Source organism: Anser brachyrhynchus (genome assembly GCF_964034855.1).
Source record: "Anser brachyrhynchus genome assembly, chromosome: 1".
NCBI classification, from domain to species: Eukaryota; Metazoa; Chordata; class Aves; order Anseriformes; family Anatidae; genus Anser; species Anser brachyrhynchus.
In genome coordinates this window covers 114,416,177-114,443,434 of record NC_137694.1, presented here as the reverse complement: position 1 = coordinate 114,443,434, position 27,258 = coordinate 114,416,177, and the positions used below count along the sequence as shown (strand labels likewise).

Below are 27,258 nucleotides of genomic sequence, written 5' to 3'. Positions count from 1 at the left end.
TGCAGTAGGCTACTCATACTGCAATGGGATTAGCTCTGCCCTGTATTCAGTTTTACACTACTGAAGCCCTCTGCCCTCTTTAGCAGGAAAAGATCCCTCTCCTGTGACTCTCAAGCTGCAGCTGTAGAAACATAATTACATGCTAAGTAACCTGTTCTTTTTTATTATTATTTTAATTCAGCCTGTTTTTGTCTGTGTTATTTGTAAAGTAATATTCCTCATACCATTATACCCTTCCCATTCACATTACAGAAGGATATCTTTGTTCTCTTCTGTGGTTTTCTGCATGCTGGGCAATTGCTAGCTCAGCATATTAAAAAAAAAATGCCTACATATATGAACACATGCACTTAAGCATGATACAGAGCTTAACCATTGTTAACTTTCCTCAGATTCACACTAAACAGATTCACCTTCCATCTCATGCTCTACCAGGAGGATCTCCTTTGCTTTCAACCAGCTTTTTAGGACCTTATTTCTATGGGGACTCAGAAGGTCGTTTTGAGGTCACAAAATGCCACTTTAACAGACAATGATTGGGGTTTTTAATAGTCCTTAGCTACGGTTCCTCTGGCTTTACGTAAAGCTAATTTTTTTTTCTTTGACAAAAGTATTTATACGAGAAAACTCATGAGGATACATAAAAAAAAAGAGTACAGACTAAATTTCTGTGCAAAACATGCCAGCAAGCTCTGACCTCATAGCCAGGGCCCCAGGGTTAAGGCAGATGAAGATATCATGTGACAGCACATCCCTTATCCCCCCGCGGCACAATGTTTGTCTTCTAGCATCTGTCTCTGGACAATTGTGTAATGCAAGGCAATGAGGTGTCTGCAGGATCCGCGTCTCTGGAAGCGTAACCGCAGTCTCTCTGCTTACAGCTTGCTGGGCTTTATCAGGCCCAGCATTGCGAGCTTTCATCTGCACTGCACATTACTTCATCCTTCAGCCCAACGCACAGCTACGACTGTACTTCTAAGTGACAGGCTAAATTAAGTTCATGATTTTGTGTAAAACCGTAGTGATCTTTTTTATGTTTCCAGCTGTTTTTTCCCTCTAGGTATGTACCAAAATCTTTCTCCTCTTTTGAGGACTTGTGCCAGGCACTGGACAACCAGCCAGGCCAGCTTCAGCGAGGTCACAATACCAGTACTGCTGAGGGACAGCATGTGGAAAAGGAGGGACAGAGCTGTGGTGGCACCCTGAGGCCACGTGGCAGGTCCTGTCAGCCAAACTGCCACACCAGTGTCCCCAACCACACCACCTCTCCAAGGGAAGGAGGCCACAACAATGACAGAGGTGGCTGCCTGAAAAGCTGCTCACATCCCACACACCCACTGCCAAAACTCTCCCTTCACGCCTACACCTCGCAGGATGGATTTCCCTGAGGGCTTCCCTGTTTCCTAAACAATTTGTCCGCTAAGACGATGCAGCTGCAGCTACCCTGGTTTGTTCAGCCAGTGCACCTTGTGTTAGGTAGCCCGACATCAATGTGTGAGGGGGAGAGATGGGAGAGGAGCCACCACGAGCACCGTGCGCAGCAAGTGGTGCTGGCCACAGCGCGGCGTGACCAGCTGCAGCACGCAATACACGTGTTCCCCCAGCGATAGACAAAGAACAAAATGTTCCAGCGATACGGTCGGTGATGCAGTTGCAAGGGCCTTGGGAGGAATCACTCTCATGAAAAGCTTTCATGGTATAAAAACCGAATTAGGTTTCAGTCCCTGAACGGTGGCCTTGCCAGTGTGTAAATGTAGCATCCAAAGCACTGTTGGCTCAGCAGCGTTGCAAATCTTCCTGACTCGAGCAAGTTCCTTAAGAGCGAGGCTGAGACTCATCCCTTGTGCAGACCTACCCCCATGCCACATTTGCTCACAGACAGTCCTCCTATCATTCAGTAGGTATTTGGACAACTCATGATGTTCATGCAAGTTGCTTGAACAAGGTTGTCATAAAAGTTGCAAAACATGAATCCTGACAGGCAAAAATTTCACCCCTAACCAAAAAAAAAAAAAAATCACTCTAATGTTCTCTGCTTGTATGAGTATTAGGTGGTACATTTTCTTTTTCTGAATCTGAAATAATCTGCATGGATACAACCCCCATTTAAAATAATAATCAAGGTGGAATGAAAGATGTGAGCAGTATACAGTGTCTCCAATGAAAGGCAGCCATGCTGGGACATAAGTCAAAATTTGGAAGACAGGTCCTACTTTTTCTGTCTGAGATAGTTCATAAATCCCTGCACCACTGAAATTAGAAAGTGAAGATGATGAAGATTAGCTTGGACCAAATTATATATTGTTCAATTTGGCCATTTATTTGCTAAATGCTTCTATAACATGGCTGCTATCAAGAATATCACAATTCTATCAGTTTTATGTGATCTAACTGTGTGGGGTTTCTTGTAATTATAAAGACAGTTTAAAAATATAAGTGGAAATCTGGAAATTGTCACTTGCTCAGAGCCAGACATACATGTACATATCCAGCTGAACTAGAATTTAGAAGGGCTATTTGTAGTCTACAGCAAAAAATAAAGCAGTTATTTCTTACCTGTGGTGAGTATTAATTAGAATAAGCTGAATCAGTTAATTCAATAAAAAAAAAAATCACATTTTAAAACCTGATCCTTCCCCACCTGCTAAGAATCTTTTTAAATACATCTTTGCAATGATTTGTGTGTGTGTATGCGAAATGTTACTCTAAACTAGTTTCAAGCAGAGGTTGAGACCATCTGGCTTATGCTCAAAACAACTGAGACATTCTGTAAAGACTGGACAAACATCAAGTTCATGATTTTGCAAATTTCTTGGGCTACACTTTTTCTTTTTTCCTTTGGGGAGGAAATCCAAGATGTACCTTAAATTTATGAAACCTCCTGTAACTGTCACCTTGTTTTATAAAGTATCATTATATTTTCTTAAAAAGATTACAGCTATCAATTTGCAGCTAAAAAAAATTATTCTAGGATCTCAGGACAGGAGAAAAACCTTGTAGAGAAGTGTGGTTAATACATCAACCATAAAACACTGTTTATATCAGGCCCAATTCTAAACTGGTAGATGATTTTAGCTGCAATTGCTCTGCTACAGACAATGAATTTTTTTTTCCCCTTCCACAAGGTTTTTATCATGATTTTTTAAGGAAATCAAGCTTATGTATTCACACAAACTACCCATTTTCACTGATGTTTTTTGAAGCAATTGGCCAATTTGCAAAACTTGACAGAAGTTTCAAAGATAATAAATTCACACAGTATTTCATGAATATGGGTAGACTAGTGAAGGAGTCACTTATATTAGTGTGAATTACTACAAGGTATTATTAGACACCAGAGAAACCACACACACACAAAAGATGCCTCAGAGGAAACAATTCTTCCTGTGTTTAGTAGGTCAAATAACCACTTGTTTGTCCCGCCACAATTCTTATTTATTTTTTAAACAGAGAATCATTCCCTAACCTCTTTGTGCATGCCTGTGTTTAAAAAGTACGTTTCTGTGCTCCACCACCAACATATCGAAGTATTACAATATTTCTCTTAGAGTGAGAAGGAAATGAAATTATTCCCATCAGACCATGGGAGCTGGGTAAATGCAGGGATGGCACAAGCTACCCTCCTTACCAGGCCACCTCCCTAGTACTTACAGTCCCATTTCGCCCCTTTCCTTGCACTTGCTGAGGCCCCCTGGACAGAGCAATGCAATTGTTCGGCATGGGTCAGTGCATGAAATTCTGGTTAAAAAGAAAAATAAAAAATCAGGCCCAGTTCCAACATCCTCTGAACTAAAAAGTCCTTGATTAAGACATGACAGCATTTAGGTTCCTGGCGTGCTGCAAGCATGCTTATCATAATGATGGGAATCTTCTCAAGTGGTGTTTAAGGATACTTCCCCCGTGGGAGCTTGTGAATGTGATGATCTCTTAACAACAGGTAAACTAACATAAGAGCTTGTGAGCTTATGAGCACAGGAGAGGGTTGTGCATCTGCTTTAGTCGGGCTGCTAAGAAAAACCAACAGCTTCAAAGGTCATTCACCCTCAATATTGTTTAATACTACCTTAGTGCAACCTTGAGCTCCTTTGGCCAGTTGCTTCGGTTGCCACTTGGAGTTTCTAGTATTGATTTTGTGTATTAACTCTTTGGGACGAGAGGCTTCTTGTTATGTTTGGTGGGGTGTTTGTGTTTATACACTGAGAAGTTGGTCCTCGAGAGGATGTTCGCCAGCTAATAATAACAACGACAGCAGAACTAACCCTTGACCTGCAATATCCCTCTCAAAACCAAAACACAGCATTTACAGGAAAGAGGGAATTATAACAGAGAGATCATGAAGGACCAGAGCGGGGAGGTCATGAGAGACCACAGAAGGATGTGAGCTTGTAGCACACTGGACAAGGACAGATATCCCCTTGCTTCAGTCAGAAGTCTGTGGGGAGTTAGGACTCCCAGGACAGTGGCCACTTTTTGCAGAGGCATCAAAAGAATTTCTTGTCACCCTGCTCATCCCAGGAGAAAACAATGTAAAAAAGGCAGGTTGTTCCTCGACAATTTATTAATGGTTGGAGATGGAGAAATGCTAATTTCTGCAGCAGCATGACATATCTAATACATCATGGACATATTAGAATGAGTCCAGAGGAGGGCCACAAGGATGATCAAGGAGCTAGAGCATCTCTCCTACGAAAACAGGCTGAAAGAGTTGGGGTTGTGCAGCCTGGAGAAGAGAAGACTCTGGGAAGACTTTACAGAGGCCTTCTAATACCTAAAGGGGCCTACAGGAAAGCTGGGGAGGGACTCTTTGTCAGGGGGTGTAGTGATAGGACAAGGAATAATGATTTAAAATTAAGAGAGGGTAGATTTAGATTAGATATAAAGAAGAAAGTTTACTCAGTTTACTCTGAGGGTAGTGAGGCACTGGAATGGACTGTCCAGAGAAGCTGTGGTTGCCCCAACCCTGGAGGTGGTCAAGGCCAGGTTGGATGGGGTTTTAAGCAACCTGGCCTGGTGGGTGGCTTCCCTACCCACAGCACGGGGGTTCAAACCAGATGATCTTTAAAGTCCCTTTCAGTCCGAGACATTCTGTGATTCTATGAAATGTGTGGAGAATACCTGTAAGCAGGATATCCTTTGGGCCTGCCATCCAGAGGCAAGTAACAGGAAAGACAGGTTTCACTAGAATTAAAAGAGCTTTCCAAAGGTGTATCTCCAGTCCTCTTACTGTCTCAATGAAGTGCAAGAAGTGGAAAAGCTCTTTTTAGTCTGTTATTTCAATTATATAAATTCTTGCAGTGCTTAAGTATCAATACAAGAAGATCCACAAATATCTTAGAAAGATGACACTAAAATAAAGAAAATGCCTACAGTCAAAGAGCTACCCTTTCGTTCGAATCCTGTCAGACAAAATGTAGTTTTGTAGTTTTTATCCTTTCACTGATACAAGCTTGAAAAAAACATCCAACCATGCACATTACCACAAGCTGAACTGTAAGGATCAGTATGTCTGAATGCTTAAAGTGCACAAATGGATAAGCATTCCCTAACTTACATGGAAGGATAGAAGAGTCCAAGATGCAAAAAAGCTTAAAAGCAGACCAGTGTTGGTTGCCTAGAAAAGAAGACTGATTACTAATCAAGAGTGGAATTCAGTTTTTAGCAAAACATTACTGATTGAAATTTGGATTAGCAGAACTGTTGGCACGTACACAGGGTCTGTCCCTGGACAAGACAAAGGTACAGCCCTTCATTTCTGTGAAGAGCTCATTTACCTGAGGAGACCGTTGGCTTTCATAGAGCTGCTTGTGCAAAATAAAGACTGGCCTTGTGTAAGAGTGGGGACCCACACTGAGTCCTGCAGATCTCACTGTTCAAATAGGCAGAGCTCTTCTGTCTCATTGATACATGAGGGAAGAGCATTCACATGAATAGAGGTGAAGGTATCGCTTCCAGGGTTGTTCTCTGTGGGTTGTCATGAACTGATGATGCTTAGCAGCAGTTTTAGAAAATGAAGTTAACAGATTTTTATTTTATTTTTTAAGTGATGTTGCAATTTCCCCCTTGGTCAAATTTAACAGGCTAAGAAATATTTCTTAGTGAGACAGTAAAATTTCTTGCAATAATTTTGTTACAGATTAAAGGTCAAGCCAATAGCCTTATACAAGGCAGCTGAGGAACTAGTGAAGCAACAAAATTTGCAAAAACTATGCTCTTGGTTTTTGTAAGGGCCACAAATTCAAGGGCTGGAACTTAACATACATTCAGTTGTGCATATATACATATAGCTTTTCCTAGGAATTTCATCAAGGTACAAAATCAGACTAGTGAAAACACTAAAATGAATCTAAGAGTCCCATATTTTCTTGACTTTGCTACCTGATTTAATAGACTTATAATTAGTATACTTACTTAACAAAAATAATCTTCCCAGGTTTCCATCACTTTCATTTCAGTTTTTCACCATTGTGATATTCCTCCTGGCTATTATTTGACATGCCAATAAAAAAAGCAGGAGTACAATAGTTTTCTTTGTGCTCCTCTCTCTTAATCTGCAAAACAGATGCAGTGAGTGCACTAGCCACTCCACATTGCTTTCAGCAAAAAACATAACTTTGGCAGGTTAGTACTAGTTAAGGGGCATATGGTTTGCTATTCTCTGTGGAAAGATAGCCGTAAGTCAGCCAGCAAATTCAGATTCTTATAATTAACAACAGACAAACATTTGGCTAAAAATTCATGAGGATTTTTTTGTTTGTTTGTTTATTTTGTTTTGTTTTTGCATGACTTTCTAACCATTTATCCTCTTTTTTTTAGAAAAAAAGAAGAAAACCCACACAACTATGTGATTGATGGAGCAAATTATGTTGCAATTATCATAACGATGTCCTTGTTATTGTTTCAGAAAAATGTTTGTTTTTTACTACCACCCTCCTCTGATTTGACATGAATTTAAAGATGAAATGAAATAAATCTAGATTATTATAAATCATAATTTGGGGACAGTCTTTTTTGAGTGAAGCCAAGCTGGCTTGTACTTTGCAAACCAATCAGCAAGAGAGAATAAAATACTTGACTAGGCTGATATGAAGAAGCTGACTTTAGAGTCTAGGCCAGCTACTGAACTTGCATATACTTTCCATTAGCTTTCAGGGGAATCACGTATGTGCTTCAAGAGCACAGCCTACCCTATTGCATTAGGTCTATTAGAGGAATTATGGAGCTTTAAAACTTCACGCTGCGAGGGACAAAGCACACCCCTAGCAAGAAAAACATGCCACTTCCCGACCGATAGGTTTGTGGCATCTGAGGCTCAGCTTCAGAAAAGCACTTAAGCATATGGAATTTTTTTACACCTCGGCGTAAGACCAAGCAGGAGTTCAGCAAAGCCCTTGAGCACACACTCTGCTTGACACACTTGCCCACAAGCCTGGCACAGTCAGGGCACAGCACCTCCAGAAGGCACGGGCAACATGCTTCTTCTCACTTGCATCGCTGCAGCCTCTCTTCACTTAGCAAATGGCAGCCTTTAGCAGACGAGGGCTTTCGTCACAGGGGAACCTGTGTCTCACTGCGCCAGCACAGGCTTCCAGACCTTTATGGAGCCATGACATTTCTGTTACTGGGATGCTGTTGAGGCTGGTCGGTACCAAGGGACCTAAGGGAGCTGGGGTGGGTGCTAAGGTCCACAGCAGGGACCTGCTAACCCAAGCCTGGGATTTCTGCCTGCAGAAGGCCTGCAGATTTCACAGATTCTCTTCAAGCTCTGTCTGCACTACAGAGATGCCTAGTTGGGCATTAAACACTCAAGGCCTCCCAGCACAATGGGCAAAAGCGAATGTTGCACCCGCAGGAATGAAGACTTACTTGTTCTTGTTCCAGAGAGCCGTAAGAACCTATGGCTTTCCTGTGGGAAAGCGTGGACAAGCTCCCAGGCTGTAGGCACAACGATTGAGCAATAACGCTCTCCAACAAGCTCTTCCTGCTGCTGTCAAGGGGATGAGATCTGACATTGCCAGAGGGCAGAAGGGAGGGTGTCCTCTGTGTCCTCACCCTCCCGCTTCTGCCCTGAAGCAGGAGCCACCCCCTCCTCATAATCCAGCTCCCACCTCACCTCTCAGGGCTCAGGCACAGGCACATACAGCAGAGAATAGCCATTTTGCTGCTTCCCCACCCAGCTGGCACCCCACACCCCAGGTGGCTGCCTGCTCTGCTCACCAAATTAACCCCCATGGAGCTCTGCACGGGCACAGCTGCAGCCCTCCAGTGCCCAGGCAAGCTCCCCAGTGCCTGCTCACTGCCTGCTGTGGCCACCTGCAGCAGCCCCACGTGGTGTCCAGCTGCACGGCGTCCCCCAGGACCATGTGAGAGTCCACAGGAGGTAGACAAGAGAGTCTCTCTCCAAGAAAGCATAAGACAGGGGACAGTGAACTTGGGGTCCCCAAAGAACCTGTGCACCTTTGCAAGATGCTCCACCTTCTCTTCCTCACTCAGTTGAGCATCAGGGGAAGTTATCCTCCTTTAGGAGAAGCCAATTCCAGTCCCACAAGGCTGGCACCAGATGAAATTTTGATTGCACACCAGCAGCAAATGTGGTTGAGTTTCTCCTTTTATTTTTATTTATTTTTTTTGCAAGCCATATGCATCCTATATGCTCAAATAGAGACTAGCAAAGCAGAAACTGACTGCCACTGATGTTTCAGAGCTCTGTCACAGTGATAATAACAATTAGCTTCTTTCATAGGCATTTCTACTCTGAATATTTTAATGATTAATAAAGATTTGGTGCAGTATTGTACTTAAAAGTACAGAAGAAAACTGGGAGAACCTAAGAACAGCCCACACTAGCTCAGAGCACAAGTCCATCTAGTCCAACACCTTGTGCTGGGGATATCCAACAGCATAAATCTAGGGAGAACAAGAACAAGAGAAGCATCTCAGTGTTTTTATCAACTTCAGCCTTGTACTGTAAGTGGTAGGTAGACACTTTTCCTTGCTGGCACTCCCCATAGACCAGCGTGTCCTTGATTCAGAACGATCTGGGAAGACCAGGCTCCTTCCTTCTCAGAGAAGATTTTTTGCCAAGGAGCAGCTGGAATAAGCCATCCCAAAAAGCAGTGTCTCCCTGTGATTCTCACAAAAAAAAAAAAAAAAGTGAACACAAAAGTTGGTGACTATGACTAAGATGAACAACTGGAAGGGATGCTGGTAGCATCAACCTGTTTTCTTATCATTGGACAAGGACAAATCAGGCATTGCCCACTGCTTGGCCTGACGTCTTACCCCAGGTTCAGTTCAATCCTTTCCTACAAGAGGGCGATGGTCCTACCTCTCCAGACTATAGCACACAAGTGACTCCCAGGGAGAAGAAAAACCAGGTGGAGCAGTTGGAAAGTTCCAGAGCACACGATGAGCTGGTAACCATGTCTGTGAAGGTTTCTTCGCACTCCAGTTATCTCACAAACCAAAACTTTAAGTGTTTTGTCACAGCCCGCCTACAGGTTCCTGTTACAAAAGCCAGAACTTAGCAGTCTGAGGTTGGAGCTGGACCCATGCTAACACCCTTTCTTTCTGGAAAACTTCAGGCCTCGCTGGCAGTTGCCTGGCCAGTCCATCCCTCTTCCTCCTGTCTGACCTCCTCTTCCTCATGCTGTGGCACGGCGTCCCAGCATGCCAGTACTGGTGTTACAGACCTGCACAAAAAATGGTTCATTAAAGTCAGGCTGCACAGACTCCTAGTGCCTTGCTGTACATCAATAACAAACATAAGTCACATTCTCAGTAGTGTGTTAAGAGAAAAGCGAAGTCAAGATACTGCTATTTTTTTTTTTTTTTTTTGGTTTGCCTGCTTCCAAATACCTAATAATAAAATATTAGGTACATTCAAAATGATTCACATGGAAACTGGATTTTGAAGGAGAGAGGCGCACAATTACTGTGCAGTAGAAAAGGCTGCCCTCATGATTTGTTAGTTCTGGAAGCAAAAGACAACAGCTAGCACAGAGGAGTTCTGGTCCCAGCCTACGACTCCGGGGCATGCCTGTAATACTACTAATAAATAATCTTGAGCATATTGCTGAACTCAAATTTGGGTCCCAGGAGCTCTCCCAAGTTCTCCCTCCACAGCAACCTTACAGTCCCCATAAAAACCTGGCTAGCTCGGCTATACCCATCTTTCTCCCCAGGCCTGGTTCCCACTGCTCTGTAAGAAAACATCAGCCTTATGCCCTCAGCCTCTGTCCCCCTTCTCCTCTGCCATTTCTGCTTACGTCCCTTTCTCAAATGCTCCCCTCTGTCCATTCAGCTCATCCTCACAGCGACCTGCTCATGTTAGGACTGGGTGACAAGTGAAGTCCACCTCAGTGATGCTTGGTCACCAAACCAAGCACATCTGCTCCCAATGCCTAGCCTTGAGGTCAGTAAGAATTTTTCTCCCCAGAAAGCAGAAATCTTTGGGTTATCCTCCATTCCTCTGTCCCAACAAAGGCTGTCCCCTTCTCAGTACAATCTGGGTATTTTTACCATGTCAAAACCTTACTACTGCAGGAATTGAGAACGCTGATGGTCCACTTGGCCAGACGTGATGCTGCTCTGTGACACATTGCACTCTGAATGTTTTTGGTGCAGGTCTGTTACAGGTAGCAGTTTTCAAACTCTGGTTTGCAAAGCCTGTTGAGAGGTTTGTCTGTGGAGAGAAGCCTTCCCACCTACCTTAAAGGGGATCCACAAAAGGACATTTTACCTTCCCTATACGACACTTGCAAATCAGCAAATCAGCACCTCCACTGCAAAGTAGTAGGGGTCTCAAAACTGGAACAGCATGAAGACTCCAGCACAGGAGGCTGGGGGTGGCTTGGACACATGGCTGATAAATGGTAGGAGAGACTGCTTCTGAAGTAGCAGGTTGTATGGTTCCCTGATGTATCAGCAACAGCTTTCTATTTCTTCCACGCTCACAAATCCCACCAGGTATCTGGAAACTGACTCACTCCCCTCCTTTTCCCTGTGCCGAGCAATTGTAAAGAACCAAAGATCCAGAAAGTACTTCAAGAAAATTAGAGGGAATCGTGAACAAACACCGACTGGGTTATAAACCGAAAATCTATCGTTCTCCTGAATGACGGATGGTGGAAGGCAATGGACTGAGAACATGTAGGATTAATTTGCCTTTTCTCGAGCTGGTTAAAAATGATTTGTTTAGAAATGCTGCTGCTTGGGGAAGGGAAAAAAAAAAAAGATTTTTTTTTTTGGTGGCACCTTTCGTTTTTGGAAAACCTTAATTCAGGCAGAAAGCAGTGGCAATCTGCCTGCAACACAGCTAGGCCCACACTGCAGACGTGCCAGCTTTGTGCCTGCAGGACTGGCTGCAGCACCCCAGCGCTCTGCACCTTTCAGCAGAGAATCTCAGCTCTTCTCCAAACACTGCTGGAGTCGAGTGGTGGAGCGTTTGCCAAAGGCAAAATGAGAACAAAAAGCCCTTCTCTGTCCGGCCACTCCCTGCCTGCCTCCCTCCCTAAGTGCACAAAAACAGTAATTCTGTGTGTGAATAAAACATGTTTGTTTGTGTACTTTTGGACAGCGGAGCTGCAGAATTCAGCTAAATACACCCCTGATCTGTGAGAAACGAAGCACCAGTGTTCTCATTTCCCCCCTCAGCCATCCCTTTCGACAAACTTCCCCTTCTGAGCCATCCATTCATTTCCCTGAGGCTACGCTGTTGCTTAAAAGTAATGAAATCTTCAAAGAACGGTAGAGTAAACCTGTTTTGAAGAAACAGAGAACAATTCTGGAATGACCGTGTATTTGTCAAAGCCGAGTAAGTCCAACACCACGAATTTCTTTCCCTGACCTGCCTTTGTCCATTATTCTTTGTCTTAGAGTGAGGTTTTCCAGGGCATTGCTACACTTTGTGAGGCCATGCCTAATTTTTAGATGCTGGGTTGCCATGGGGAATTCACAGCATCCAAGATACAGGGGCCTCAGTTCCCACAACGAGGCATGAGAGCAGCACGCCTTCAAGCAAGAGCCACAAAGTGCAGTTTGCTGAGCCAGCCATGGGAAATGCCAAAAACACGGGTACGTCTCAGCCTTGTCCCTCCCCAGGACTCGGATGCCATCAGGAGTTTTCAGAAAAGTCCTCTCCCTCCCAAGGCCAGCTAAAAGCTCAGCAGTATCAGCAAGACTGAATTTTGCTGCCCCAAAACTAAGGAACATGCAGAGGTAAGGGGCAGATAAAGTGGCGGTGCTAGTGGAAATTCAGGGTTTGCTGGTCCTGCTTCCGAGGAAGACAAACGGGCAGTTGTCACAGTCCCCAAAACCCAGACTCTTCCCTGGAGAGCAGCAGCAGCATCCATGCCCAGACTTTCCAAGGCTGACAAAGAAGGGAGCGGGGCGGTTTTGCCCTCTCCTTCCTCCCACATAGGCTGCTGCCATACATACCTCTGCCTGTGCCTGGTCTACCTATTCAATATACGGTAATATTACAGCTTGCAGCCAGGTTCCTCTCTTCTAATTATGGCCTGAACATCTGGGCTGGGGGCTTACAGGGCATGTCTGTACTGTCAAATGCAGAAAGTGACTGATTGTTAGCTCCGCCCAAGCCAGAAAAGTGCAAGCTGGTGCCAGTCCCAGCCCCATGCCACCACTGAGCATGGGACTGCACCTTCCTTGCACATCCAAGGGCAGAGCAGGTCTCCCTACCGCCAGCACAGCTCTGATCCAACACGTAGAAATGCCTCATAGGACTGGCTCAGGTCCCTCCAGCTTGGTGCCAGCACGGAGCTGGCATGGCACTGACCTTCCCTGCTGACGCAGGCATATAAGCCCGCGCTGTCCCCTCACCCTTCCTGCCCAGTTTGGCTAACTTTGCTGATGCTGAGCCCCAGACACAGCTCCAAATGACATCTTAAATGCTTTCTTATCGGAGAGGCAGATGACCACAGAGTTCAGCTGCCTCTGTGGCAACTCAGCAGGGGAGCTAAATTCTGAATCCAAACATTTACACCGAAGCTGAGGTAGCCGTGTCCCACCTGGGACATAATCGAGGACTTTCTCAGCATTTCACAATGGATGGCCCACAACAGTGAGATACATTGCTCTGCCTATATGTACACAAAGACATTGGTTTGGATCAATCAGCAACCAGGAAACCTATCATACGGCCGATTTTCAGCCACTGGCCTGAAGTTACATAACAAAAACACAGCATTCATTTAAGCTTTTCCATAATATAGGGGTGTGTGTGTAGAGAGAAGGGGAGGGGGGAACCAAAAACAAATAAGTTATTCTTGCAGATTTGATGAAAGGTTCATGGGCCAAACAGTTCTGCATGAAACCCAGTAATTTTTACTTCCCTGCTTAAACTTGAAACCAGCCAAATTGCATGTGGTTTGTGCTATTGCTGTGAACAGCTTACATGGCCATACTAAGATCATTAGTAATTAGACTATTACAGCTATACATTAGTTAATAAACAACGTGAATAATCATACAAATGTCATATTTTGGTGCCAGAACTTGACCAATACAAATAAATTCAACAGTGTTTGGCACAACTGAGCATTCTAAGAATTTGTACATAATCTGCTTTTTTGCAAACCTTTTCAGAGGGAGCTATTTACATGGTAAGCATGTTTTTCTTCAAGAGATTATACTCCTTCCAAGTCAATTAACTACATTCCAATGAAAACAGGGAGAAATTTAAATAAATGATACTAGCATGTTCATAAAGAAAGAGAGAGGGAGAATGAGAACACAATGGAAACTCTGAAATTGTGGTCACTTAAATAAAAACCCTTCTGTGCACAGCTGAAAACATTTTCTCTCCTAAAATACTGACATTTTACCATGGGAGAAAGAACAAGAGCATTAATCTTACAGGGGTTTTCACTTGTTTTGGTTGTCAGAGTGTCTCTGTTACTGCCTCACGTTATGATTGCCATATTAAAGTCATTAATTACACAATTCAGTGACAGAACAATCAGAAAAAAAAGCAAGAGAAGTCCTCTGTGGAATCAGCACTCAATAAACTGCAGGGTAAAACAACAAGGATCAGGGTACAGCAAAGATGAGGATAAAGCAACTTTTCCTTGCTGAAGGCAGCACTGACCTTTCCAACATCTTAGTTGAGCAGCTTCTCTTAGTATTAGCCCACAGTACCACCTACCATAAAAGATGAAGATGGGGCTCCGCAACCCTTGAGGCAAGGTGTTTATAAGGCCATTACACAGGAACTTTGATGAAGAGGATGAGATCAAAGCAACATGTCAAAAGCAACTTGTAACCCCCCAAAGTCCAGCTCACTTTGATAGCTTCTACTGCTGGTGACCCTGGCCCATGAAGAGCAGCTGCCTCTCGAGTGAAATTCAGCAGGGAGCAGTTCCACTGTAGCATGAACAGCTAACAGGCTAAAGGAGGAAAACACAGCAATGCACATACCAGCATCTTCATTACTGAGGAGTGAGAGGACTCAGTCTGAAAGCACTCATTTACTTTTCTGTGCAGTTATATCTGAACAAAAAGGAAGATCCGAACAGCTCAATTCCCTCCCTCTCTGTGCCTCAAATCTACCAGAGGGGAGCCAGGCTGAGCTGGGAACACTGAGTGCTCGGCTCTTATTCAAGTCAGTGCCTTCACATCTCAGTAAATGCCCCATGACATGCGGGCATCCTCTGAAGATAAAGCATTTGTACAAAGCCAGGGCTGTCAGAGTCCTTGAGAAGGGCTGTCTCCTGTCTGTCACACGGAGAAAACCACCAGTTATAAAGCAGGTCTGGAAATCAACAACCTGTAGTGTGGTCACTGTGTACTCAGAACTCACAGGATGTAATTTTGGTACTTCAAATTCCATACTTGGATGCATTTGTCCAACCCTCCGTCTTCAATAGAAACCTATCTGCCTATACCCAAAGGCAGAGCCAGCTCTCACATTCCTCCTCGTCACATCGATAGAGCATAAGTCATATTCAGATGTCAGAAAGAGTCTATCCACACAGAGCTTAAAAATAATAATAAAAAGAATAAAAAGAAAAACAATTTTACAAGTCTGTCGCAGGCCAAGTCCAGCCCACTGCGTTCTACGTTCATCCTGTAAGGAGCCCCCACTGAAAAAGGAAAGACTACTGTTGTTGTTATTATTTCTATTCCCTTAACACTACAGATCAGGGCCCCTTTATTTTAGGCACTGTACAAACAAATTACTCAAACAGTCCTTCCCTCGGGTGCTCCCCAAATAGGAGCGCCTAAAATCTTTCATTTGTCTAGACCTCCCACTTCCTACAAGAATATGGGGATTTCTGAATGTGAGAAAATAGCTGAAGTTCGTCTTCAGCGAGCTGAGCACTGGCAAGGTTAGAAAGAAGCCTCCTCTTGGTTCATACATCACACAGTGGTGGAGCTGCTTCTCTGAAGCATGTGGTTCCTGGTTCTAATCTCAGCTGTGGTAACGACCAGCGTGTTCAGCTACTGCATGAGAAAGTTTGCTAATTGTCAGTGTCTGTGCTAGCGCCTGACAGATACAGCAGATGTCATGGCCAATTTTCAATTATGTGCAGAAATGAACTGCATACCCTGGGAGAAAGCAGAGCTTTCAGGATTCCCCCCGCCCCGCCAAATCTTAGGTGTTTCATCTGTGCGCCAATAAGCAGCACTCACATTGAATAACAGATTAATGAAAAGCTCTTCCCAGCCTGAAGCTTTATCAGGGAACTTTAAACACCCTTCCCTCTCTTTCGCACTGACTCTGTTGTCTCCCACAGCTAAGATGCAGGCAGGAACTCAAGACCCTGAAGAACAGTGCTCTCTTGACTGCTAACAGCTCTAAGAAATGACTATATATAACTGCTGTCTGTCACAGCTGTGCATTTCATAGCCTTACTGCCTGTTCAGTAGACAAATGTCCTCTGTTCTTGCCCAGTTCCCAGACCCAAAGCCACCTTTCGACACAAGAGCTGAACTTCAGCATCTTGGTTCCAAGGACCTTTCCCTAGGCTGCTGTGAGTCTCTCTCCTGGCCAGCTTTAAAGAGATGGCAACCCTTTTCTAGCCAGTTTTTCTTGATCACCACAACAGCAATTAGCTGAACAGTCTTCCCGAATTTCTGCGTTATCCTCTTGTTTTCTAAATCAGATATAACAATGTTTCCCAGAGCTGAAAAATATCATAGACCAACCTATAATTGCCTTTTGACTTTGATGCCTACCAGGAGCAAATCTTGACTAATAGGGTTCCTAGCAATTGAATTCTACCTTTTTGTCTGCTTGCTCTCCTGGTAGGCTGCTACAAATGGAGGTTCACTTCCCCTGGAAAATCACACAGCTGTGTGAAGTGTTCTTAGCCTTCTTTCACATCTCTGTCCGTAGAAAGAAGTCCAGCTGAATATCTACAAATTGGCCTGCTGTTAATTTATCTTGGAAAGTCTCATGTGGATATGCCTGGAACCTAAGTTTTCTCGGGTCCTCAGTTCAGATGGGGACCCTTTTTTTTTCTCTTCTAAATCTCATGTCAAGAGTTCGAGCCAAATATGGATATATCTTATCCTACATCCGGATCTAAATAAAAACTGTGCTACAAATCATATTTCCAAGATTTTTCTCTTCAAGCAACTTGTCTTTTTTTTTTCTTTTTTTCTTTTTTTTTTTTCCTGAGGGCACATTCTACCGCGCTATTAGAGCTAGTTTCTATTAGGCTTGTTTATGGAAGGAGGAAAAAATTAATGACAACATCAGAGAGATTCTTTGGTGAGATCCTATTTACAAAGTGTGCCCACAAAGTCCTATTTCCCAGAAAGAAAAAGAAAAAAAAAAAGTAGAAACAAATGACAGCAGAATATTTTCTTGCTCACAGTTACTAAGTCTCCCCCTTCTGTCAGTTCTGCTTTTTCTCATGATGACACACATAACCGTTTCTGTCTGTTGGCTTTCTTTTTCTCATGTGTACAGAGGCTGCCTGTGATTGTAGACCCTCCATTTTGCAATTAGAGAACGTCTCAGCCCACATTTCTTACCTTCTGACTAGGCCTCATCTATTTTTTTCCTCCCCTTTCACTGTGCGAGGAGCTTACTATGGAGCAAAGATTTTGCTTCAAGGCAACTAGTAACACCTTGCTATAAACAGCTCGATATCACATGTTATATTCTGTTTGCATCTTCTGAGGCCATAGTTCATCCCTCAGTCATGTGAACGCTCTGCACTGCCAGGTCACGTAGCAGCTGAAGGCATGGTTGTGTGGGCAGGCTGTGAACGGTCGCTGCTGCTAGCTAGATCACACAACAGCGATTTTGTGCCATGGACACGCTGCCAGAAGTGTCCCAGAGTGCCTCATGTGCCTCAGCTCCCCGCTTGCTTTTGTGAACAACAGTGAGACAGAGAGGCTTGGGGCTTGATGCTGACTTTGTACCTGCTTGGACTGCTCTGACTCTGGCTACCCTGTAATGCCCAGCTATTATGAATCATGACAGTTTCTCCAAGATTGCTTCTCTGCTATTTCCACAGCCCTTCCGTCCCTAACTACTCGTACTCCCTCATCACTAAAACATTTCCTGTAATGTAGCTGCTCGGGCTACATCAAGGGCACTTCTGGTTGCCCAGTATTTCACTGTGTGTAACCTTTTGTATGTACCTCAGAGAAGCTGGGTCCGGACCTTTCTCAATTCCAGCAGTAGGTTTTTGCCATCCTTCTTAGACAACTGCTTCAGATCATGCCTGTGTGGACACGTACAGGCAGAGCTCAGGTCTTCTCTGCTCTCCAGGATGGCTTCTTGGCTAGGTGTGCTAATGCAGCTATTTGACTTCTGGATAGAAGTTAGCCTGTACCTGCCCATGAAGATATGCCCTCTGCCAGGTTTTATGATACTCTCAAATACAAGCCTGGAAAAATAAGCTCTACCTTGCATAGTTCTCCTTAGTACCATTTCCAGGACCAGCTCCAAGAAGCAAAAGCATCCTAGGAAAACCCAATACGCTGTATTTCCCAGAGATCCCATCACCTCCATCCTGCTGTGAAAGGAACAAAATTTTCCTTCACGGTATCAATCATCTTGTTGTTGTGCATAAAAACCTCTGATTCGGGATTCGTCTACTCCAAATGCAGGCTTCCCCCAATGCAGTTGCCAACCGCTGAGCTAGGCTTCCTTTGTAGTCAGCCAGCTGAGGTGCTTTGCAGGGCATGATTCATCCCACCCTCAAGCAGGTACCAAAATTAGGGCAACAAAGTCCTCAGGGGAGCAGCTCTGGTGTAGACACCTACCCCCAGACTTCTAAAGTTCAGTAACATGAATCCCACTTCCAGACACTTTTCAGATGACCCAGTTTATCAACAACTGTCACTTAGCAAAAAAAAAAAAAAAAAAAAAAGCAGATGCTCTAATCTGTACTTTCATTTCTCTACTTTTATTGAAAACTCCAGGCTTGTACCACAGAAGTCTGGGAAAGACTATCCTTTCAGATTGCACCAGGGGCTTAATAAGAATGAAAACAGCTTCACAACACATCTGGCTTCCAGTTTGAGAGCTCACCTGGACCTCTGTCATCTGATTTCACACATAGGTGCGGTCCCAAATCAAATATATACTTAATCAAGAACCTTACAGGACTTTGAAGTATATATTTTATAGCATTTCAGCCCAAACTAGCTTCTATTTACTTAATATTACTGTTCAAACAACTCCCGAGACATATATGGAGCTTTACAAACACATAAAGCAGATAGATCGCAGTCCGTGAAAGCTTTGATTCTAAACAAAACATAGCAGCAAATGAAGACAGACTGCTGTGTGGGAGCTGAGGAAACGGTTACAACCAGCAAGGCTAACTTCGTATAGACTTCACATTTAAAAAAAAAAAAAAAAAAGTTTGCACATTTTTCAGTTGATATTTCTGGGCCTGGTATTTTATGCTTGAAAAGCTTCTTCCTGACCTGTCTGGTTTTATTTGCATTGAACCATTTGCTTCATCAGAGTTTCCCAAGAGACTGCAGGATTGTCGTAAAACTCCCCGCCACTCTATTTTAAGCAGACTATCAATGCACTTGAGTGTTCAGACTATTAGGGGTTGCCTCCACCCCTGCTAACAGGCAGGGAGTACTGACCGCAGGCTCCTCTCAGGTCATCTCCTGTGGCGCGTTGAGCAGCAGCCTTCCTCGGAAGACCCCCCTCTGAGGAGGACAGGAGAGGGGAATTGCTTCTCAGCCTGCTGAGCTTCTGCACACAAGACACAGCAATCTGGCACCTCATTTACCGCTTGGGACAGGCACAAAGGAAGCCTGGAGCTGCCTTGCTGGATGCAGCCGAGCCTCAGTGGGGCATGCAGATGTCCGCACCTCTACCTCTCTCTGCACCACCACAGCTTGCACTGACCTAGCATGGGGGAGCAGGAGAAGCACTCACACCAAGGCTGTGTCTCTCTCCCTGTGACCCTACAGGCTGATCCCAGACCTCTGGGCAAAATTGGGGATGAGAGGAATGAGATGAGGAAGAGGTCACGCTGCCTCCTGGCCCCAGACCTCTGAACGGATGGGGTGGGTGGCTACAGCCTAGATATGATTGTATGATCTTTTTCAAATATATATAAGGTAAAAAATATGTTTATTGGCTGCCTGACTAGCAAGGAATGTCTTCTGCCATTTTGGCCCAGTTCGTCTATCTCCTCTCTGCACCTTCAATATTTCCTGATCATCTAACCTCTGTTTTCCACATCTAATTCTATGCTGACACACACTGCCTGCAACAGCTATTCATCGACGCTAAATTACTGCTCTTATTCTCACCCTAATCTGTCACTAATAGTAATTATATGTTACTTCCTATATCACCTTATGCTAAATCCTGAATGTAGGCCCACTAAGACAGTTAGGATTAAATGATACCACACCTATCAGACAGCCGTTGTGTATACATTGCCACACACATGCACGGTAGGGTGACAGTCCCTCTGCTTTTCCCCTCTGACCTATCCATGCCTGTGTGCCTTTCAGCTGGTGTCCAGCAGTGCCTCTGCTGAAGGACTTAACATGCAGTGGAAGGGGTCCCTCTGACCACCATCCACAGGGCCAAAACACCCGCCAGGACTTCTGCTGTCACCACACTTCAGGCAGTCCCACTGATTCTCCTAACGATGGTCAAAGCCTTGTAGTGCCTGCCCACTGCTGCCACCCATAAAACACAGGGACGAAGCTCCTCTGTAGTCCAAGGACTATCGACCACTGGACTTCCCCTCAACCTCCCTTTAGGGAGCTTGCAGGGGAGCCACCAAGAGAGCATAAGCTTTTTCCACTCGTTGCAGGAGGGTGAATTTTATCTCTAGTGCTTGCATACTGTAGAGTGGCATAAATTAAATCAAAGTGGAGCTGAGGAAATCAATTAGAGTGGAGTCTCTGCAGGATTTAGATGGTTTGCAGTAAATAAGGCCTGGGGCCACGCACTGAATGCTGAGAATGAACCAGTAATAATGAATTGCGACCCAGTCAATGAGGACCATCCGGCCAGCACACTAAAAGGGGACATCATGTCACAGAAAATAGAGCACATGAGCATGTAATTGGAAACCATATCGCACTTGCATACATGCAAGCAGCTGGAATGGACAACACACAAGCAATTCAATTCTTCTTCATAACTCCTGAGTGCTTTACGTCCCAGTCTTCACATTTTCTGGTTTCTTAGATTGAAGATACCAATAAAGTGATAGGGCAGAGACTTGTTAACCATCAAAATTACCTTCATCAAAAACTCAGCTCTCAGAAGCAGCTAATGAAACCGCACTCCTAAAGCAATCACAGAGTATTCAAAATAGGCGCATGGGAAGTAGCTCATGGAAATGTACTGGGCTGGAGCACACAAAGTGTGCCTGCATAGCCCCTGGGGAAAGCACAGTTACACGCTGTGTTGCAAGAGAGGCTGTGCTCTGCGGAGAGGTAGCTCAAAAATCAGCACAACTCTAAATTCCTTCATGTGCTGCCATAGTACCTTATTGTGGAAACATATATGGATCTGCAGAAACTTATTCCACCTGCCTCAAAGGAACTAAGATATACAGTGCGAGCTTTTAAAGGCTGACAATTGTAGAACATCAATAATTCAAAACCTGTGTATGACTCACACTGCCCAACCCATCCCCCTAAGGTTACTTTTACTTAATATTCACAGAAGGCACATTGTTATTTCTTCTTCAAAAAAGTCATGAATAACTTACCATTCATTACCCAAGCACTTTTTTTTTACAGCTGACTTTATCGAAAAGAATAAGAAAGCATAGAAAATGTTGATTCCCCAACCTCTTAAAACCTTCCTAGTTTATTGTTATTGAGCATAAAAGTATTATTCAAAAACTTTTAGTTTGCAGAAGATTACAGTTTTGTTTGTTTGTTTAAAGGGCTCAACTTTGTTTTGTATTTGTTTTGTAAGCAATATCCACCTCTGTTCCTAAAAATGTAATCCAATGAAAAAAAAAAAAAAGGCAAATACCAGACTAGATGAACATTTGCATTTACCTACAAACTAATATATCAGAAATCATTCTTCAGACTACCAGAAAAACGTGGACTGATAAATTCTGTTACACTCTGCTTGGCAGAAGATGGTAAATTCTCAAGCGTTCCACCTTGGATCATTTTAATCGTTTCAAACCAGGGTGGCTTCCTCTACCCATTATGGGAAGCAGTGATCTCTTACTTACTCTTCCACGGGATGAGGTGGAAACTGTCACCAGTCAGCTGCTGGCTGGCTGCTCGTGAATCATGCATGAATCTGCTGGGAATGGCACCTTTTTAAAAGCAGCATGAGGCTTGTCGCTGGTTACCACAGAAACACAGTGATTTTCCCCAGATTGGTCCACCTGGTTGAGATAGAACACACTTCTAAGAGGTTTTCTTCTGGTTCCAAAACAAGTGATGGAACTAGGTTGGGCTTGGGCATTTTTTTACCATCAGCAGCAGCCAAAATGGACCCCAAAAAAAGGGGCCTTTCTCTTAGCCCCCAGGTGCTTATTCTTATCCCATGCTGCTCACTTCTTCCCATTATCCCATGTGCTTGCAATGTCATGGTGAATCAAATGTGAACATTTATCTTTCCTTTTGGAGGGGGGAGACTTACTTGGACCAGTAGTCAATCCAGTTACCTCTATAGCCTTGAAAACCCTCGTGCCAGTGTCTCTGAGAGAGGAGTGCTGTGGGAATTGAAGTAAGCGACGACACATGGCTGTTTCAGTTGCTGGTTTCTGCTAGTGTGAAATGAACATGAAAATAAGCCCTGCCCCACAAGGCATAGTTCTTTGCAAAAATCAGCAGTTGAGTGTCACATCAGCTACAATGCTTGGTTATAAATATTCCCTTTTCCATTTTACTCCAGGTTAGGGCACTAAGCACCAGTTTCCCCCAGTGTGTTTCTGCTCTGGGAGAGGGGGCCTGCTGTAGCTGCTGCAGTGCCAGATGTCACCCAGGCTGACCTGCAGCCTTCACACAGAGCAATGCAGTGAGGAGATGTTGACCAGGGTCCGGGCTGAGCTGACCAGCCCTACCTCCTGGGCCCTTTTCCTTTGGAAAGCCTGAAAAGGAGAGGGACCTTTGCTCCTCCACGAGGCAGAGAAAAGGCCTACCAAGTTTTCAGCTTGTCCCCTAAGCCAAGCACGCACCCTGCTCTAAACCTTCTTCTTCTCCAGTGCTACCCTAACTGAATTTTCCCCTCTTCAGCGCCTGCTGTGCCTTGTCAGTCCTCTACTGACACAACTCCTACGTCAGCCCTTTGGCTCAGAGCAAGCAGAGCTTTCTGCTAGCTGAACAAGAGTTTATTGAGGACAGTGCTGAAGTAGCCCTTCGCTCCTAATTGACTTCAAAACGAAATCTCATCCTCCGGGACATAAACATTCTGCAAAACTCTCTCCTAAAACAGAATAAAGACTGCAACAGAAAAACAGCAGCAAGCATCAACACTAAACTCAGAGACCAACTGACCAAACAAATTTTGTCAATGGCAAAATGCAAGTGGGCAGCTCGGGTTTTAGCTCTCCTTTCAGCTGCCCAGAACCAGGCAAATCTTGGAGGTTGCAGAGGTGCTCTACAGCAGCAAAGATGGGGACTTGTCAGGTCTCTGGTACCCCAGCAAGTTACATCGAATAACATGCCACCAACATGTGCCCCCACAGGCTTGGGAATGATTTTCTAAGCAACTGTGACTTTATTTTTTCTCCTACCATCACTAAAACCTGCAAGTACATATAACAGTACCGCTATAAATATAAGGTAAATGTAGCTAAGCAGGCAATTTACAACTCTACTAGCTGCCCCCCTTTTTTTTAAAGTTTATGAGTACATATATATATATTACATATACATCTATATAAATACACAAGTACATATGTATACTCACATATATATATATACTTTCTTTCTAAGCAGTTACACTATAAGCTATATTTCTAAAAAAGCCCTGCTCCACAAGGCGTAGGCAAAAATCAGCAGTTCAGTGTCATATCAATTACAATGCTTGGTTATAAATATTTCCTTTTCCATTTTACTCCAGGTTAGGGCACCAAGCACCACTTTGCTCAGTTTAGACATTGATGTTTAGCTTCAATGAGGGAAAAGTAAAAGCAAGCCACTTGAACTATTGTACTGAAACCTGGCCTCGTGTCCCACTACAAATTCAAAAGGAGAAATTTAGCAACAATCTAAATCCAAGCTGCCCAAGTCTTCTCTTTTCCCTACAGAGTGCCAATTTCTCACCTCTTCTGTTAGCACTAACAACCAAGCAGAGAGCTCAGGGAGCTGCCTGAGCTCAGAGCTGCCTGTGATCCCAGCTCCAGGTTAGTTTTCCAGTCCGATCATCCCTTCATCAGTAGCACACCAGTGGCCACATGGATGTTGGGGTCCCCTAGGGTGGAACATCTCAGCGGACTCAGAAAAATGGGAGCCTTGACAGAGATGAGCTCAAACTCCTGTTGGGCAACAGTCCTCTTGTTGTTGAAGCTGCTCTGCTGTGTGTAAGCTATTCCTGGGCCAGAAGGACTCAGTACCACAGGAGTAGGTGGGAGTCCTTAGCATCGAGGAAGGACCACAGAACCACCTGGTATTTCAACACGGAGTACAGAGCAGGCAGGACGCCTGGGTTGTCACATAGACAGAGGTGGGACACCAGCTTCAAGGTGGTTTTTAACCAGGCAGAGGCACCCCTCACAGCCTAACAGTCAAAAAAAAAAAAAAAAAAAGAAAAAACAAAACCAACAAATGCCCATCTCTGCTACCACACCTGGCTTTAGGAACGGTGCCATTGCCCAAAATACATGTTCAGAGGAAGCCATCCATTACTAACGCTTTCCTGGTGGCTGAGACAGCATTTTCCAAATTATGCAAAGGAAGGAAGGAAGAGAAATAGCCAGAGACTTCATTTCAGGTGACAATCCACAAAGAGCAGAGGTGAGCGACCCTGGGAGCACGCTGCTGATGGATATGCACGTGGAGGTTTATGTGTGTGCATGGCCAGAGCTCTGCTCTGCTCTGCCTCAGTTATTTCCAAAGCCTTTGAGCACTGCCTGTTATGCCTGCTTTGAGCCTGTGGACTCTTAAAGCCCAGCCTAGCAGTGTGCAGTGCAAGGAGCAGTGCATTCACCAGATTTTAAAAATAATGCAATGCATGCCTCGCGCCTTTGCTTGAAAGATATCTAAGTGCTTGATAAATATGCATGAACCAATCCCCGGTGTTGTGCCAGAGATATTCTATAGACTGTGCTGAAGCATGTTCCCAAGAGTGAGGATCTGCAGAGGCAATTCACAGTAAAGAAGCATTACTAATGCCTGTTCTTTCCAGTTCACCTTGAGAAACGGGACATAAATACTGTGATGGTAGCTCTGTCTGGACTGTACAGGCAAAGCTACCATCCTCAGAACAGCACAGTAAAGGAAGAAGCATTTAGATGCATCTCTCAGGTTTTTTTATCTCCTGTGAAGACACAGCCCATCACTTTTTCGCATGTACAATGCCCTCTATTGCTCCTCAAAGTATGCTAAATCACATTGCTGCCTCTGTTGATTAGTAGAGACGTCATATGAGAGCTTGTACTCAACACGCTGTTGCACAAACCCAGAATTATAAACAAAACAAGTTTCCAAATCATGACATCAAGCAGTTCAGCACCTACCTACCCAGCCAGCTCTCTGCCTCTGCAGTTAGAAAGTGAACAGGGCAGAGCTCTGAATCTGGAGAGTCTGACATTGCAATCAAATAGGAAAAGATCCGTTCTGTGGCTAGGCAGTCAAGTGTGTGAGCCTGGCAGAAGAGAATTAAACAAGATTGGGGTGTAAATTTACATTAGTTGGAAGTATAAATCAGGCCTGAGACACATTAGGCAGACACTAGGCCTGTAAATAATGACACATGCACAATAAACAGACTCTTGGCAGGAGGCTGCCCTTAGGACACAATGGTAAAGGCTCCTGAGATTTGATGAAGGAACAGAAAATAACCAAAAAGGCAAGGGAAATGCTATCAGTCCCCGGCGTGTATAAAATTGGGTACTAAACAGATCAGAATAACCTTGAGGCATGCAGGCCTCCCTGATCTTTCTCAGCTTCGCAGCTGCCCACGTTCCACTTGCAAAGCTGTAAATAATGAAACGAAGGCTCTGAAGCACTTCAACAACAAAGCAGCTTCCAGGTATCCTATCAGCAAGAGCAGTTTCTAGTGTTTATCACAGAGACGGAACCGCAGAAACGTTGCTCAGGCTTAATCTCATTGGCCACTATAAGATCAAAAACAAAACCAATCTCCTCTATGCCTCAACTTCAGTAAGTTGACTGATTTTCTTTACATTTTTGAGTCCTTTTCGGAGGTGGAGAGAACTAGAACCATTCCAGTTAGTAGTTAGTCAAAACACTGCTATCTAGGATACTAGGGCATGGATGCAACATTTACATAAATAAGACGCTTTTTACTTTTTCCCCAGAGATTTGTATGTTGTTTTTGTCCTCTCCAAACTCAAGATGATCATCACAAGGCTTATTTGGTCAGCGTTGTAGAGGAAGAAGGCTTTTGACTGGTTTGGGAATAACTTCTAGGCCACGGTTTTGTCACGGAGGGACAAAAAGTGGGTGATGTTTCCATGTGCATCAAGACTTCCATTGCAGACCTATGCTCAGATGAGAAAGTGAACAGGAATGAAAGGATGCCTGTACAAGGATGAAACAGCAGGCAAAAAGCACTAGAAATATTTGTGTTTATGCATGCATAGGACCTGGCATCCCTCTGGCTCGCTGCTTCCACAAGACCCTGTACGCCCGGCATGGCCTACAGTGTCAAACGAGTATCTGCAGAGCAATTAGATTTAAAACTCCTCTCACAGTGTGTTTTGGCCAAGCCTGTCGCTTATGCCATGACTGCCCTCCCAGTCAGGAGGGCACTTTGCACACTGGCTCTGTCTGTCCATCTATCCTGCCTGCTGCAGGCTGGGGAGGGGAACTGGGCACAGCTTGGGCCTCCTGGATGCACAGGGAGGAGAGAACAAGGGGAGGGTGCTTCTGGCTTCTGCCACCAAGGCCAGTGGCTTTCACCCCTGGTAGCATAAAACTCATCCAGTGTTACTTTTCCCCATCCAAAAACTACATCACTTTGTGAATCTTGGCCACTTCCCCCAGGAGGCAGGGAGAGAACTTGCATTGCCAAGCCAGCGTTCATCTGCTGAGACCCGGGCTGTTTTTCCTTCGCCTCCTACCCTCTGCATCACTGGCAATGAACCTCCTCATCTCGGCAACTCTCCAAGCAAAGCTGCAGCCAGCACCAGCTTTGGTCTATGCACAACTCGTGTGCAATCGGAGGCTGAGATCTGGAGGAGGTCAGCACGCTCAAGCAGCCCATGTAAATATAAGTGCTCATCAATCCTCATATAAAGCAACAGGGATTAAGCTGAAGTTGCTGCTTTATCTCTAATCCTCACCGTCTCCCATGCTGAGGCTGACTGTCATAGCCAACTGCAGTCTGTACATACTTTGTGAAAACAGATCTCCACTGCTTGCTGAGCTCTACTGATCCAGTCTGTCTCTCTTCCTTTTCAGCTCCCCACCACCACCCACCATGTACTAATACCCCTTTGTAATAATCCAGAAAACTTCCCCCGTCTTGCTCTTTGGCATGCTTTCTGGACCACTAAGAGCCCACAAAACAGCCTTGCTGTCTCAGTTTCTGTGCCTAGCGCTACAGCATTCCCAAGCAGCTACCTATAAAGTTCTGCTCAGCTTCCGAGGTCTTGGTCTGAAGCATGCCTGAGTGCCGAGTTTTCTAAA

At 44.5% G+C, this 27,258-nt stretch overlaps 1 protein-coding gene across 4 annotated transcripts in view; it reads right to left on the bottom strand.

The window, feature by feature from the left end:
• Positions 1 to 27,258, bottom strand: part of KCNE2 (potassium voltage-gated channel subfamily E regulatory subunit 2) — a 113,174-nt gene that overhangs the window by 83,007 nt on the left and 2,909 nt on the right. The window contains exon 1 of one of the 4 annotated variants that reach the window (XM_080604142.1): positions 16,999 to 17,031. The exons of 1 other annotated variant lie outside the window; for it this stretch is intronic. The gene's annotated coding sequence lies outside the window, so the exon portion shown is untranslated. Of the gene's footprint in view, positions 1 to 14,161; positions 14,608 to 16,240; positions 16,918 to 16,998; positions 17,032 to 27,258 lie in introns of those variants that run through there. 2 more of the 4 variants (XM_080604140.1, XM_080604141.1) reach the window with 2 other exon arrangements.